This window comes from Palaemon carinicauda, chromosome 16, assembly GCF_036898095.1.
Source record: "Palaemon carinicauda isolate YSFRI2023 chromosome 16, ASM3689809v2, whole genome shotgun sequence".
Classification (NCBI taxonomy): Eukaryota; Metazoa; Arthropoda; class Malacostraca; order Decapoda; family Palaemonidae; genus Palaemon; species Palaemon carinicauda.
In genome coordinates, this window is record NC_090740.1 from 85,776,443 (window position 1) to 85,793,942 (window position 17,500).

Here is a 17,500-nt window from a genome sequence, read left to right on the forward strand (position 1 = left end):
GGTATAAAAAAAAGGGAAGAAACAGCAGCAGGTAAATTTGTCGTAGGCACAGACATGAAATGCTATTAGAATTTGTTGAAATAAACAATCTTGATTCGTGAATATCTTTTTTTTTATGATACAATACATAGAAAGTTGATATGGAAGGCCAAAAGGAGAAACGAAAAACAAAATAGATTCTCTTCTCTGTGGAAAAAAGTTAATATAGTTAAAGATGAAACCTTTTTAACAAGTTAACGTCGAGAGACTATAGAATTGTTTGAAGCAAAATTTGTCTAGATCTAAGGAAATGAAATAAAAAAACTAATTTCAAGAAAGAAAATAAATATTCCTGTAAAATGAAAATTATCAAAAAGACTAAAATCCTAATATACAAAATTTAGATATCCGAGAAAATCCTAGAAAGACGAAAAAGAACTAACAGACCTACAAAAGCCATAAACATCCTGACCAAAATTGAGGAAATGCTAAAGAAATGGATGATAATCAATATGAAGTAAAGAAAACTTCGAACAGTGTGCCATCAGAGGTTTGCTTTAAAAAAAGAAAAAGGAGACATATGAACAAAAAAAGATATAGTGATAAGAATTGTAGAGGATTTCATTTAATACTATACTGATACAAGAAATAATTTTGCCAGTAGAACTAATTAATGACGTCTGTCGGCACCAATGATAAAAGTAGAAGTAGTGAAGAAAGCTCTAAAAGGCACGGACAGAGGAAAAACAGCAGATGATGGCCGAACAGTATATAAGATATTTAAAAAGATCATATTTGTCCAAATAGAAAGATTAAGCTTCCATCAACCAAGAGAGCAGCCAAGGTTTAGAAGCTTCTGCTCAATAGCTGACCATATCCATGTAATTAACTTGCAAATGGAAAAATCAACAAAATGTGAAATCCCACTGTGTATTTTTATAGACTACGAGAAAGATTTTAATTCGGATAAAACTTCAGCAGTACTTAAAGCCTTTTAAAGGCAAGGATTATATGAATTGTTTTTTAGGACACTTGAATATATATATGTAGGTAGTAGGTTGGCCAGGGCACCAGCCGCCCGTTGAGATACTACCACTAGAGAGGTATTGGATCCTTTGACTGGCCAGACAGTAATGCATTGGATCCCTCTCTCTGGTCACGGCTTATTTTTTCTTTGCCAACACTTACACAGAATAGTTTGGCCTATTCTTTACATATTCTCGTCTTTCCTCATACACCTGACAACAATGAGATACTTAACACTTCTTCACCCAAGGGGTTAATTACTCTACTGCAATTTGTTCAGTGTACTTTCCTCTTGGTAAGGGTAGAAGAGACTCTTTAGCTGTGGTAAGCAGCTCTTCTAGGAGAAGGACACTCCAATATTAAACCACTGTTCTCTAGTCTTGGGTAGTGCCATAGCCTCTGTACCATGGTCTTCCACTGTCTTGGGTTGGAGTTCTCTTGCTTGAGGGTACACTCAGGCACACTATTCTATCTTATTTTTTTTTTCTTCCTCTTGTTTTTTTGAAATGGTGTGTTGGGCAGGCTTAATAGAAGGGCCATGGATGCCTGGTGGTTTATCAAGAGGTTGTCTTTTCCTTTTTCTGATTCTTTTTCTTCTCAAAACCATCCTTACTGTCCTCCCTTCAGTTGAAGTGGCTATCCTGGAGGGTATTTAGCCTTGCATGGTGTATCGGCTCCTCCATGTTGACCAGTTTTTCCGACTTTTTACTATAGTCTATGGGAATCATCAATCACTTTGTTTATAATTCTGTACGTATTGTTTTTGTTATAATTCTTGTTAATCTAGTTTTTAAGTATGATGTCTCTTTTTTATTTCTATTAATTCTTATGCTGTCTGGAGACATTGAGCGAAATCCGGGACCAGTACGTCCTAGATTTCGTCAATGTCGTCTTTTGTATTGCAATATTCGTGGTCTTCATGCAAATATCCAAGACCTTACAGTTGCGTCCAGACAGTATGATATTCTTTTGTGCTCAGAAACTTTGGTTTCTAATATGAGGCACTCATCTGAGCTCCTTATAACTGGTTTTAAGAAGCCAATAATGTTGAAACGTGATGCCATCCCTAGGGCCAGGGGAATGGCGGTGTATATTAGGACCAAGTACCCTGCTTCTCATAAGTCCTGCTATCAATGTGGATGTCATGAGATTCAGGTAATAAAAGTTTGTGGCAGGCATAACAACTTTTATTTATGTTCGATCTACCGGAATCCAGACATGGATGATTCTATCTTCGATTGTCTTCTTACCATTATGGCTAAGATACAAGAAGATGATAGAAAGGCTTCTTTTGTCTTTGTTGGTGATTTTAATGCTCACCATAGGGAGTGGTTAAGTTCTATCTCTCCTACCAATCGCCATGGCTTAAGAGCTTTAGACTTTGCCTCTGAATCACGCTGTGAGCAAATCATAAATGAAGCTACTCACAGGTCTGGTAATTGCTTGGACCTTGTATACACTGACTCCCCTGGCGTTATAACTGGTAAGGTTGGTTCTCCAGTCGGGACATCTGATCATGCCTTGATTTCATTATTAGTGAAGACTGAGCAGCCTGTCCCTGATATATCATATTCTTGTAAAATTTATATGAAATCCCAAGCAGACTGGAATGGGATTTTACATGATCTTTTGTTCTTGAATTGGTCACAATTATATAATAGTGTAGATCCTGTTGTCCCTTTGAATGAGAATCTAGTCAACATAATTGATAGGCGTATCCCTTCTCGTGTGCTAAGGTACCGAGTGAAGGACAAACCGTGGTTCAATGATGATTGTAGACGTGCTTTTTTGGAGAAGCAGGAGGCCTATCAACTTTGGAAGGGTAACAGATCAGATTTGACCTGGAACAACTATACTCAGCTTCGAGCTTTTGCTCGGAGAGTTTATGCCTCAACTGAAAAGGAGTACAATTTAACCATAAAAGAAACACTTTCTGGTACAACTCAGGAACATAAATGGTGGTCTACCCTCAAATCTGCACTCTTTGGTGTAGATGCAACAGTTCCTCCTTTACTTAAACCAGATGGCTCAGTCACTCACTGTCCAAAGGAAAAGGCAACCCTTTTGGCTGATGTTTTTGACAGTAAACAGAGTAATGAAAAACTTGAACTTCCTCATTCCTGTTTTCCTGAGGCTAAACTACCTAGTTTAGCTTTTCGATCTCGTGAGATTAAAGCTCTGTTGATGGACCTTGATGCTTATGGAGGTGTAGACCCAAATGGTATTTTTCCTTTGTTTTTTATAAAGACAGCAGATTTCTTAGCTCCAAAGTTATCTGTTATTTTGCGCAAGTTAGCAAGAAGAGGAGCTTTCAGCACTAGTTGGAGAATTGGTAATGTTACTCCTCTATGTAAATGTGTTTGTGGTAGCTCAAGTCCCACTGATTACCGCCCAATTTCCATAACTCCCATATTATCTAAAGTTTTTGAACGTCTTCTGGCAAAACGTCTTAATAGGTTTGCTGAAGGTAATCATCTACTCCCTAGTTTGCAATTTGGTTTTCGTAAAGGCCTTGGAGCATGTGATGCCCTTCTTACAATCTCCAATGCTGTACAGAAATCCCTTGATTGTGGTCGGGAAGTTCGTATGATTGGCCTTGATTTTAGTGCTGCCTTTGACCGTGTTAATCATGAGGCCCTTGTTTTCAAACTGAAACAGTTGGGAGTGGGTGGGTCGTTTCTTAGCATTATTATTGATTTTTTAAGTAATAGATCTCAAAGAGTTGTTGTTGATGGGCACCATAGTGATTATAGGAATGTGATATCCGGTGTTCCACAGGGTAGTGTTCTTGGCCCATTACTTTTCATACTATATACACATGACATGTGGTTTGGCCTAGAAAACAAGCTTGTTGCATATGCAGATGGTGCTACTCTCTTTGCATCAATTCCATCCCCTGAATGTAGATCTAGGGTTGGTGAATCCCTTAATAGAGATTTAGCTAGAATTAGTGCATGGTGCAAATTATGGGGTATGAAGTTGAATCCTAACAAAACTCAAAGTATGATTGTAAGTAGGTCAAGGACGGTGGTTCCTCAACATCCGGATCTCAGTATTGATAATGTTTCTTTAAATATGTATGACTCTTTCAAAATTTTAGGTGTGATTCTCGACAGTAAATTTACTTTTGAGAAACATATAAGGTCTGTGTCTTCTTCAATTTCACAAAAAATAGGCTTATTGAGAAAGTCTTTCAAGATTTTCGGTGATCAATCTATTCTGAAGAAGTGTTTTAATTCTTTCATTCTACCTTGTTTTGAGTATTGTTCTCCTGTCTGGTCTTCAGCTGCTGATTCTCATCTTAATTTGTTGGACAGAAACTTACGGTCTATTAAATTTCTTATTCCTGATCTAGATATTAATCTCTGGCACCGTCGTTCAATTAGTTCATTATGTATGTTGCATAAGATTTTTCACAACTCTGACCATCCTTTACATTCAGATCTCCCTGGACAATACTATCCTGTTCGTAATACTAGGCAGGCAGTTAATTCTAATAGCCAGGCCTTCTCCATCACGAGGCTCAATACTACGCAGTACTCTAGAAGTTTTATTCCAGCTGTGACCAAGTTGTGGAATGATCTTCCTAATCGGGTGGTTGAATCAGTAGAACTTCAAAAGTTCAAAGTTGGAGCAAATGCTTTTTTGTTGACCAGGCGGACATAGTCTTTTTATAGTTTATTTATGACATATTTGTTTTTGATGTTGTTGATAGTTTATTATATGACATGTCTGTTTTGACGTTGTTTCTTATTTTAGAATGATTTATTGTTAATTTGTTCTCTTCATTTATTTATTTCCTTATTTCCTTTCCTCACTGGGCTATTTTTCCCTGTTGGAGCCCCTGGGCTTATAGCATCTTGCTTTTCCAACTAGGGTTGTAGCTTGGATAGTAATATTAATAATAATAATAATAATAATAATAATAATATATATATATATATATATATATATATATATATATATATATATATATACATATATATATATATATATATATATATATATATATATATATATATATATATATATATATATATATATATATATATATATATATATATATATATATATATATATATATAATATATATATATATATATATATATATATATATATATATATATATATATATATATATATATATATATATATATATATATATATATATATATACAGGAAGTACAGCATTTCTAAAATATATAGAGAGTAAGAAAATACAAATTAAGAAAGGAGCTAGACAATGAGATCTCTTCTCTCCTAAATTAATCGCAGTGTACCTATAAGTTTTTTAAGAATTTATATTGGAAACTGTAGTAATTAAAATCAATGAAAAATACCTTAACAAATTTAGATTTGTAGAGGACATATTTCTCTTAATTGAATCATAGGAAGAATTGCAAAAGATGATAGAAGATTAGAATAAAGCAACCAGAAATGTAAGAGAGAAAATAGTTATGTGTAAAACTAAGACAAGTTTCAATGAAAATGCAGAGAAGCAATAAATTAGTGTTAAATTCGGACCTCTAAGAGATTGTTTGGCGTCAATGACTTTACATCACAGGATGCCTGAAAACTCTCAATCAATAGATTTAGAGATTGTTAGCAAATATACGTACTTATGACAAACAGCAATTCTTTCCCAAGGATAAGGATAAGATGGAAATATTCTGGTAAAGGGAATTGGAATGTGATATGTAATTTGTCCACTGCGGTCCCAAGGCCAACATACATTGGGACAAGGAGATGTGTAACCTTGTAGAGGTGCAGTGGCTTAAGCCTACCATAAGACTGCTTGGGGGTTATGTTGGAACCTCTGTGACCTATTAGGAAGCAAAAGGCTTATGGATGGTACGAATTAACAGCTCTGAGGGCTCACGACAGGCCTAGCAAGCCGGTGAGCCGCTATAAATTGCTCATGAACCGCACGACTTGCTTCAGGACGGACCCATTGATCAAAGGATGCCCGGGCACATCCTGACTCGGAATGTTATTGGACATGGACAAGGAAGTGGAGCTTTGAGATTGGGAACAATTAATCTAAGTACTTTGCGAGGTAAGGAGGAGGAGGTAATCATGATGATGGAGGAGAGAAATATAGACATTTTGGGACTCTGTGAAACCCGTTTACCAGGAGAAGGAACAAAACTATTGCATAACAATTACCAATTACTTTACAAAGGTGGAAGAGCTGCACGACACGGAGTAGGCTTTATTGTGAGGGAAGAGCTAGCTGGAAAAATTAGTCATGTAAATTACAAGAGTGATAGGATTATTGGCCTTTCCTTTAAGTTGGGAATGTTTAAAGCCAGTATAATTCAGGTGTATGCACCACAGCAGGGCCGCCCTCAAGAAGAAAAGGAAGAATTCTACAGAGATCTGCAGGAAGTAAAAGATTCTGTCCCATATGTAGAGAATGTATTAATAATTGGAGACATGAATGGACATATTGGGCAAGACAGGACAGGCATAGAGAGAATATTAGGAGCGTTTAGCATTGGAGACAGAAATAGAGAAGGAGAAAACATAATTGATTTCTGCATGCAGAACCAGATGTCCATAATGAACTCTTTCTATAATCATAGAGACAGCCACAAGTGGACGTGGTATCGATGGAACTCGGCCTTAGGAGTATACACTGAAAAATCAATGATTGACTTGGCAATAACAAATAACAAAAATATGGTAAGAGATGTAAAAAGTATTCCCTCTGTGTCATTCGATTCAGATCACAGGCTTCTCCTAATTAAATTAAAGACAGTGAAACCTAAACCAATTAAAAGCCAAGTGAGAGAAAGATTTATCCTAGAGAATATGAGAGAAGAGGAATGCTTAGTTAGATATCAAAACGAAATCAGTAGAGCTAAACAAATGCAACAGGAGAGCAACGACCCAAATGAAAAATGGAGACACTTTAAGATGGCTGTAGTAGGCGCTGCTAATAATACAGTGCAGAAGAAAAGAGTTCGAGGTAGGAGGAAAAAACAAACTGCTTGGTGGACTCCCACACTTAAGTCCGCTGTTACAAATAAAATGAAACTTTTCAGAAAATGGATGAAAACTTTGAGCTTGGAAGATCACAATAATTATAAAGAAGCCTTGAGAGAAACAGAAAGAATAAAAGCTCAAACAAAAAGAGAAACCTGGGAAAGAATAGGAGAAGACCTAGGAAATGATCTCCAAGGCACTAGAAAACTCATATATAACACTGCTAAAAACTATAGAAAGGGAAGCCAACCACCCACTTATGTAATCAAAGACCCTATGGATGGGACAATTTTAACCGAACCCCGAGAAATTGAATTAGGATGGAAGCATCACTTTGAAACACTACTAAACAATGAAAATGATGACCTTGAAGAACATGTAGAATTTGATGTGGTTGGGGATGCAGAACCTGACATAACGACACAGGAAGTAAAAAGTGCCCTCAAGAGGATGAGAAATGGTAAGGCCCCTGGAGTGGATACAATACCTGCAGAGCTCCTTAAAAACATGGGTGAGGATGGAGTCATTTGGCTGCTGGAACTAATCGACATACTCTGGAATGGACAAATACCACCCGAAGACTGGAGAAGAGATCTAATATGCCCAATCTATAAAAAAGGTGACAAGACAAATTACAGCAATTATAGAGGAATATCCCTAATGTCACACGCTTTTAAAGTATATGAAAGAATACTTGAAACCAGATTGAGAGGATATGTTGAACCAAAGCTGGGGGAATGGCAAAGTGGTTTTCGGCAAGGAAGAGGGACAACCGATATGATTTTTTCACTCAAGATGATATTCGAGAAAAGCTGGGAATGGAACAGGGACAGATATATTGCTTTTATAGACCTAGAAAAGGCTTTTGATAGAGTACCAAGAATGAAAATATGGGATGCCCTAAAAGACCCTTACTATGGAATCCCTGAGAAACTTATAAGAGCAATTTATAACACCTATCAAAACATCAAATCCAGAGTAAAAACAAATCAAGAGAATGAAGATTGGTTTGAAATTAAATCAGGAGTAAGACAGGGCAGCGTCCTTTCTCCACTTCTTTTTATATTGTTCCTAGACAAATGTATGAGGGAACGAGGCGAGGACGAAGCTGAAGATATGATCATCAACCTTCTGTATGCAGATGACCACGCAATGATAGCCCCCAACGCAGAAGCTCTCTAAGAAAACGTCAACAACTGGAATGCGATCTTAACAGCAAATGGAATGCGGATCAACAAGGATAACACAGAGATTATGCACCTATCACGAACACCAAACAACGTAGATGTAGAATTAGAAGGTCATACATTGAAACAGTGTAGAAATTTCAAATACTTAGGAGTGGAGTTTTGTGACCAAAACGATCCAAAACTGGAAATAACTACCCGAGTTCAGAAATTTAGTAACAATTTGTATCTGCTCTACCCACTAATGAAAGACAGAAACATACCTCGCAAAGTGAAAACCATAATATACCTAGCTATTTTAAGACCAATATTGACTTATGGCCATGAATCATGGACATTAACATCAAGAACTAGAAGCCAACTCCAAGCAGCTGAAATGAAAGCCTTAAGACTCATAAAAGGTGTGACAAGACTGGATAGACTACGAAATGAAGATATTAGAAGAGAACTGGGAGTGGAGGGGATTCTGGATTTTGTGGAGAGAGGACAGCTTAGATGGTTTGGACATGTCAAAAGAATGGAGGAAGAGCGATATCCTGTAAGGTTTTTGGAATGGACACCAGAAGGAAGGAGACCGGTAGGAAGACCAAAACTGAAATGGCTACAAAACATAGAGAGAGGAGTAGAGAGGAGAGGCTTCAGTTTGCGGGAAGTTGATGAGATGAGGCTCTATGAGGATCGCCAAGAATGGAGACAGTTCTTGAAGCAGGACGACTGACAGGCCTGGAGGCCTACCTGGCGTCTGGTGAGAAAGGTGAGAATATGTAATTTGTCACTATTTATAAAAAGAAAAGTATTTAATCAGTTTGTCCAACCAGAATTAAGTTAATCATCAGAAACTTGGAGCCACATTAAAGCCTTAAAACGTAAGCTAAATACAGCTCAAAAAGCTATGAAAAAAAAATGGAGCAACATGGATATGAGAGCAAACTAAAGTCCAGTATGTTTTAACATGTAAGAAGAAGAAATAGACAAGGGCAAGATATATAATAAAAATGACAGACAATAAATGGACATGAAGTATAACAGAAAGATCTCTGGAAAGACGCTGCAAAATAAGCATGGATAGGAAGAGAAGACTTACAAATTGATAAGCTAAGAAAAAGTGTGATATTCGACGCGGAAAAATAAGACCATGAGCAGACGTTATTCGAAGGACTTGTCTGAGGCTTTCGTCCTATAATGGTCTACTTATGGCTGTTGGGATCATGTATATATATATATATATATATATATATATATATATATATATATATATATATATATATATATATATATATATATATATATGTGTGTGTGTGTGTGTATATATATATATATATATATATATATATATATATATATATATATATATATATATATATATATATATATATATATATATATACAGTGTATATATATATATATATATATATATATATATATATATATATATATATATATATATATATATATATATATATATATATATATATATATATATATATATACAGTGTATATATATATATATATATATATATATATATATATATATATATATATATATATATATATATATATATATATATATATGTGTGTGTGTGTGTGTGTGTGTGTGTGTGTGTGTATGTAGTAGGTTGGCCAAGGCACCATCCACCTGTTGAGATAATACCGCTAGAGAGTTATTGAGTAATTTGACTGGCTAGACAGTACTACATTTGACTACTCTCTGAGGTCATGGCTAGTTTTCTTTTTTTTTTTTTTTTCTTTTAGTTGCCCACACATACACAAGAATAGTGGGGCTTATTCTATACACATTTTCCTTTGTCATCGTACACCTAATAACACTGAAAATACCAAGCAATTCTTCTCTATCAATGTTTTGTATTGCTATACCATCTGTCGTTACTTACAATAACGACATGGGAAATCAATTGTTATTGAATATCTATGTTCATATTGTATATGGAAAATGTTCTTTTTGCGTTGAGTGGAAATGTGCAGGTTTCTGTACAAATGAAGGTTTTGTTTATATTTAATGGTAATAAGCATTGTTACCAAGGAATATTGTCTTGTAAATAGTTGTATAAGTGGTTAACAATGCGATATAAGTAGTTTGAATAGTTTCGTTCGGTTTGCGTTGAATAGTTGGTTTCTCTAATTTTGTTGCTGTCTATCACTTCTCAAGTCTCGACGTTGTAGTGTAGTCCTCAGTGGACTTAATCAGGATGAAGAGAATTTCATTTGATTAACGAAGCCGTTCCTTCCCAGCATTTAATTAAGTGGATGAATTAGTCAACTGAAGTTTGGATGAGTATCATATAATATTTAGTTACCTTGGATGGGATAATTCGCTAGGGATATGCATATCTGTGCGTGGGATTCCGTGACTGGGTAAAGTCAAATATTTATATGTGGTATCGTGGTTTACCCGTGCCTATTGTAATCCGAACTCAGTAAGAACTTCATATGAAACCAAGTAAGTAATAATTGGGACAAAAGCTCAATAGAATATAGTATGACCATTTATCTTTGTAACACAACGCAATGAATTCCTAATGTAAAGAAAGGGTCTTGGGTTCTGTTAACGAATCTGGTAATTGGTAATTTTGTGAATGACTGAAGTCATTATATGTTGTTGCTTGTTTGACCCTAATAGGTAACGAAATTTGGTGCCGTGACCAGGATTTGTGAGATTTTTCGATAATTTCTAAAGTTTGTACACCGGTCATATAACAATATTTTGGTTTAGTCACATATACGATTAATACCGTTGGTGATTATATTGGACATTTACGCAGGGTTTTCCTGATAATAACTATGTTGTGTTGATTTTTTGCTGTAAATGCCTACCCTCCCTAACCTTGTTGAATCCTTTTGTTTTTGCGTGTTTCTTTAAATTGGTATGCAGTATCCTGTTTACATAACCAGGCGGGGTTAACCCTTTTTCTTTGTGTGGTGTCGTAAAAAACAGTAAATAGTTTTTTTCCGCGCTATTTGTAGGTTAGAGGCATTTCAGGCTTGATTAAAACGGTTTCTAATATGAAGTTCGATTAAGGCCTTGTCCTGCTTGCCTTAAGTCTTAAATTTTGTTTTGTTACTTTCCTTTACTTTGAATTAATGTAAATTTTCTCTTGTTAGAATATCTCTCATTTAACAATTCAATAATGAAACGTAAAGTAGCTATTGTGGGACATTCTCATGTCACCCACATTTAGAGTTTTTTTTTTTTTTGTGGTAGATCGCCATTATTTGAATCTTTAGAATATAGGACATTTGGTAGACCAGCGGCTGTTACAACCAACCTTATGACACCTGGCCTGATAACAGAACTTACTACCTATGGGCCTAGTATCACTATCTTGTTCATAGGTAGCAATGACTTAGAGGTACCAGGAGATAACCCTAACCTGGTGAATAGTGTTCACAAAAATATTCTAGGATTGGTAGAGAGGCTACATACAATCAATAATTCAGAAGTTTTTGTTATGTTAATAGAAATACGTAAATCACCATCTAGAACCTCTGCCGAAAACTATCAAAAGAGAAAAAATTGTTTAAACAGGAAATTAAAGCGAGATACAAGAATTAAGGTGATCCCTACTTTATTATCAGAAGGTGATATAGCCAGAGATGGGATTCATTTCAATCATAAAAGCTACAAGGCGTTGGCTCAACGTATTTGCATTGAGTCAAACAAATATGTGAAAAGTAAAGGATGGTAGAAGGTGTGTAGGATCGTGGTCCTTCCCCTTCAGATTTAGGGCTGGGATAAGTATAGGACAGGGCCTGCACATTCCACTACGCACGTATAATAAAATTTCTCCTTTTCATTTTTTAATTTGCGTGAAAATTATTGGGTGGGGAGTCACCTTTGTTAAAATTTGCTAATTTAAAATTTTTTAACCCAGTTATTATAGTTGGATGCATATTTATTATTTATCAAAAATTTTAATATATTGTATTTGTATTGTTTGAGTTTGGTCTTGTCACAATGGAGTCGTTGAAGCGTAGACGTGGCGGTTATAAATCCGTTATCACAGGTTTTATTGGGAAGATGACCGAAATGATCGATTCAACAGATATTGATGCTATAACTTCCCTTAGGGATTTTATTTTAGATAATTTGAACCAAGTTCTTGCTTTGGATGAAAAAATTTTGGATTTAGTTAAAGAAGAAGAAATGTCTGATGAAATGATAAATCAAGCTGAATATGCAAGAGACGTCCGTGCACATATCGGCAAACTCAATAGCTCTATTACTTACAATTTGAAGTTACTAAATCCTCTAACGCAACCACCACCACTACCCACAGCCAGTATTAGATTACCCAAACTGGATCTTCCATATTACTCTGGAGATATATTAGAATGGAATTCCTTCTAGGAACTATACGAGGTGTCAGTACACCAGCGGAAAGACTTGGAACCAATTCAGAAGTTTTCATATTTACGAAGTGCCCTCATAGGAGAAGCTTTGAAATTAATCTCGGGATTTAAATTTGAGGCTGCCAATTATCCACAAGCTGTAGCTCTTCTCCTATCCACTAATGGAAAGAGATATGAAATAAAGCATGTTCTGGTGAGAAGATTGCTAGAAATGCAGTCTCCTGCTGCCAATTCAGAATCATTGCAAACTTTCAGAGCTAATTTTGAATGCTCAATAAGATCGCTGGAAAGTGAAAGGCTGGAATTAAATGAACTTTATGTTATTTTGCTCTATACCAAATTGCCTCAAAGCATGAGTAAGACTGTTAAGCGTAGGTGTGGAGACGATTGGTTGGTATTAGACACCTTTAGGAAATACCTAAAAGAGGATATTTGCAATCTAAGAACTTTTGTTTCAACTGATGTAAATAAAATTGAAACTCTGTCGTCAATATCTGCATTCACGGTAAATCCATCCCAAGCTGTTAGACCGAAAACCAAGGGAAATGTGAATAAGTCCAGTCATCAGCAATCCACAAGATGTGTTCTTTGTGATAAAGAACATTTGTGGACTGAGTGCAAAACTTGCGCAACCAGAGATGAAAGGTTGAATCGTATCCGAGCTTTGCAGTTATGTTTTGTGTGTGCTTCTAAGAAGCCTTTTAGTGTGGATTGTGACAAATCAAGTTGCAATAATGGTTGTAATTTGAGACATCATCGCATCTTGTGTGATAGGGACCAAACAACAAAGCAAAGCAAGAATAAACAAAGTGGTGTACAAGTGGGAACACTATCAGTAAATGAGCAGGAGAAACCAAATAAATCAGGTAAGCAATCCATATTACCAACAGCAAAAATTCCTCTGAAAGGGAAGAAAGGTCAAATGGTACGACTTAGAGGGCTGTTGGATACTTGTGCCGAGAGAACATTTATTAAAATATCGGCACTAGAGAGACTGCAATATAGGTCCAAAGGAGTTGAAAAGATTGCCTTGAGAGGTTATCTAGCTAGTAAACCTGTTCATGAATACGAGTTGATAAGCGTCGCCATACCGCATAAAGGCAAGTTGATAATAATGGACTGCATAATGGTGGATGAGCTGCCAGAATATGCGAAGAAATTCGACGTTAAGAGAAGTTTGAAGTCGTTATGTAAAACTAAGATCATCTTAGCTGATAAAGATTTTGATTTGCCTGTTGAGAATCAATCAACTATTGAATTGTTGATAAGGGTTGATAATGTTTATAATATTTTGCATCCAGGGTTCAAAAGGGTTAGAAATTTAATATTGTTGCCGACCATATTTGGTTATGTGGGGTCAGGCACATGTAGTGCTCCCCCACTAGGGAAACTCAGTTGACAATTTTGAAGCTATCTGTACAAACTGAAGGAATTGAAGCTACTCATAATGAAAATCCCAAGACTGATCTGGACGCATTGTGGAGTTTGGATAGACTGGGAATAGATTGCAGTGAGTTGCGAGAACAAGACCAGAGGGTCTTAAAGGACTTTGAGAGTACTATAACCTATTCTGAAATTGATAAACAGTATGTTGTGGCGTTGCCATGGAGAACCAATAGATTCAGATTGAAGACAAATTTTGGTTTAGCCATGAGTACACTTCGACAGCAGAGCAACAAGTTTCAGAAGGATGTGGATTACTTGGATCATTATCAGAAAATCTTGCAAGAGCAAGAAGATAGAGGATTCATTGAAAGGGTAATCTATAATAAATCTGATGTGGATTGTCATTACTTGGCACATCATGGAGTGCTTAAAGACAGTGCCACTACTCCAATAAGAATAGTGTTTGATTGCTCATCAATATAAGGTAAAAATGGATTAAGCCTGAATGATTGTCTATGGACTGGACCACACGTAACGGCTGATCTACTCAGAGTCCTGCTGCAGTTTAGAACTAACACCTTTTCTTGCATTAGTGATATTGAGAAGGCATTTTTAATGGTACAGTTACGTGAAGAAGATCGCAATTATACACGTTTTTTATGGTTGGAAAATCCAACAGATCCTAATAGTAAATTAATAGTATACAGATTTAGAGTAGTATTATTTGGAGCTACATGCTCACCTTTTCTTCTAAATGCAACTATCAAGCATCACTTGTCCACTGTGGTCTCGTGGTTACCCCGGTCCAAGACAGTGGATGTAGTGGAAAGACTGAAGAAAGGTTTGTACGTAGATAATTTGCAATTTACGGTTAATGGTGAATCTGAGTTGATGGATTTATATTTTAATGCCAAAAAAATACTTGCTCAGGCTCACTTATATTTGAAGGAGTGGGTTAGCAATAGCGAGTCTATACAAACTATTGCTGCTGCTAATCAAATTGAAGCCAAACAAAACCAAATTCATAAAGTATTGGGATTGAATTGGGATATAATTAAAGACGTTTTAACTATCAATCCAACTCATATTAATAGATTGAGTCAAACAAAGAGAGAGATTCTTAGTGCCGTTGCCCAAATATACGATCCATTGGGATTTCTTCTCCCCGTTACTATGAAAGCAAGGATATCTTTGCAGAAATTGTGGAAGGAACATCTGGATTGGGACGAACAACTCGCCAACCCGCTACAAGAGGAATGGAGTGAAATACGCAAGGACTTGGAGAAGTGTTTTGAAATATCCTTTCCTAGGAGTGCTAGCCTAGGAACCGGTGATACCTTGAATATATTCTGCGATGCTAGCAAAACTTTATATGGTTGTGTGACCTATAGAGCAAATGGTGAAAGCTCTAATATAATTTTAGCAAAGGGCCGAGTGGCGCCCATTAAGGAATTGACAATTCTGAAATTGGAACTAATGGCATTGTTGCTAGGAGCAAGAATGACAAAATTTATTATTGACTCCTTTGATGAGAAGGAATTTAAACAATTATATGTCTGGTCAGACAGTAAAGTCGCCCTTAGCTGGATTGTGTCCAGTAATGATCTGCCTGTGTTTGTGAGAAACAGAGTAATTGAGATTAACTCTTTGATTCCGGGGTCAGTCCTGTCTTACGTACCGTCGTCAGAAAACCCCAGTGATTCGTTGATACGGGGAAAGAGTGCTAAGGTGTTAGCAAAGAACTCCTTTTGGTAGGAGGGACCCCCTTGGTTAAAAAATCACACTCTGCCAATTCATAGGTCATGGGTTGGGTGTACACATATACAAGGTGAACAGGACATTGTGGTCAATGTTGAAGGGGACATAGATGCAACACGTCTGCTGGATTGGGAAAGATTCAGCAGAGCTGACAAGGTCTTTAAGACCATAGCTTGGATAATGCGATTTGTAAAGAATTGCAGACTAGCAACCAATGACAGGAAAACTGGTAGTTTGACTCTGGAAGAGTTACAAGAAGGAAAGGTCAAAACAATTATTCTCGTGCAGAGAGTACTTTCCAGAAGAATATAAGGCCCTGAAAAGGGAGGAAACAAAACCAAAATTGACATTAACTCGCCAGCTGAATTTGATTTTGGATAACAATGTAATGAGATGTAGAGGCAGGTTGGAACATGCAACACTGCCTGAAGAAGTCAAATTTCCTACTTTACTGCCAAAGGGTTGTGTTCTGAGTAAGGTGTTAATAAGACGACATCATGTGATGCAAGCGCACATGGGGGTGAACGCTACTGTAGCGAGTGTAAGACAGGAGTTCTGGATACCACAGCTGCAACAACTAGTCAAGAGCGTGTTATATCATTGCGTGATCTGTAAGAAAGTTCAAGGAAAACCATATAAAACTAATATAAGGCCCCCATTGCCAGAATTCCGGGTACAACGGAAACAACCTTTTGGCGTTACTGGGGTGGATTACACCGGGGCATTATGGATAAAGGAAGGGAAGCAAAATCCGGAGAAGGTGTATGTCATACTATTCACATGCCCGATCACTAGGGGTATACATCATGGCCTTCCGGAAGTTTAGCAGCCGTAAAGGCTTTCCTTCACTAATGTTGAGTGACAACGCCACTACTTTTGTAGCAGCTTCTGAATATCTGAAAACAATGGCAGAGAGCCCCCTTTTTCAAAATCATCTGGAGAAAATAGAGTGTAAGTGGAAATTTATACCAGCAAGAGCACCTTGGTTTGGTGCAATCTAGGAGAGATTGATCGAACTATTGAAAACCTGTATGAAGAAGGTAATTGGTCGAGCTCTTCTCAGTTATGATGAATTATCCTGCATTTTGGTGGAATTGGAATCCATCATAAATGACAGGCCACTAAGCTACACATTAGGGGACCTTGATCACTTGATCTTGGGTAGGATATTAAGATCCTTTCCCAAGGAAACTATTAATTGGGATGAGGTATCTGAGGACCCATTGTATAGTAAAACTGAAAATGTAGAAAGGAGATTCCTTTACATATCCAAATTATTTGATGAGCTATGGAAAAGATGGGAACATGAATATTTGATTTCGTTAAGAGAGACTCATGGAATTGGAGTCCAACATAATTCTTGGCCCAAAATAGGAGATGTCGTCCTCGTACATGATGAAGGGCCAAGAAACAAATGGAAGTTGGGTCAGGTGATTCAGGTGCATGTGGGGTGTGACAATGTAGTTAGGGTAGCTACCGTCAAAACCTCCCATGGCCAGATCATGCTTCCCATTGTGAAGTTGTACCAGTTAGAGTTATGGCAAGAAGTTGAGACTCCTGATCCTGCCAAAATTCCTCAAGTGAGTACCCGACCATCCAGGAAGGCTGCTCGGGTGGCTGCAGAAACTAGAAAAGATTTGATTCAAAAGGGACTGTTGTAAATACTTGTATGTTATAAATTTTGTGGCGGGAAATATGTCGTTACTTACAATAACATGGGAAATCAATTGTTATAGAATATCTATGTTCATATTGAATATGGAAAATGTTCTTTTTCCGTTGAGTGGAAATGTGCAGGTTTCTGTACA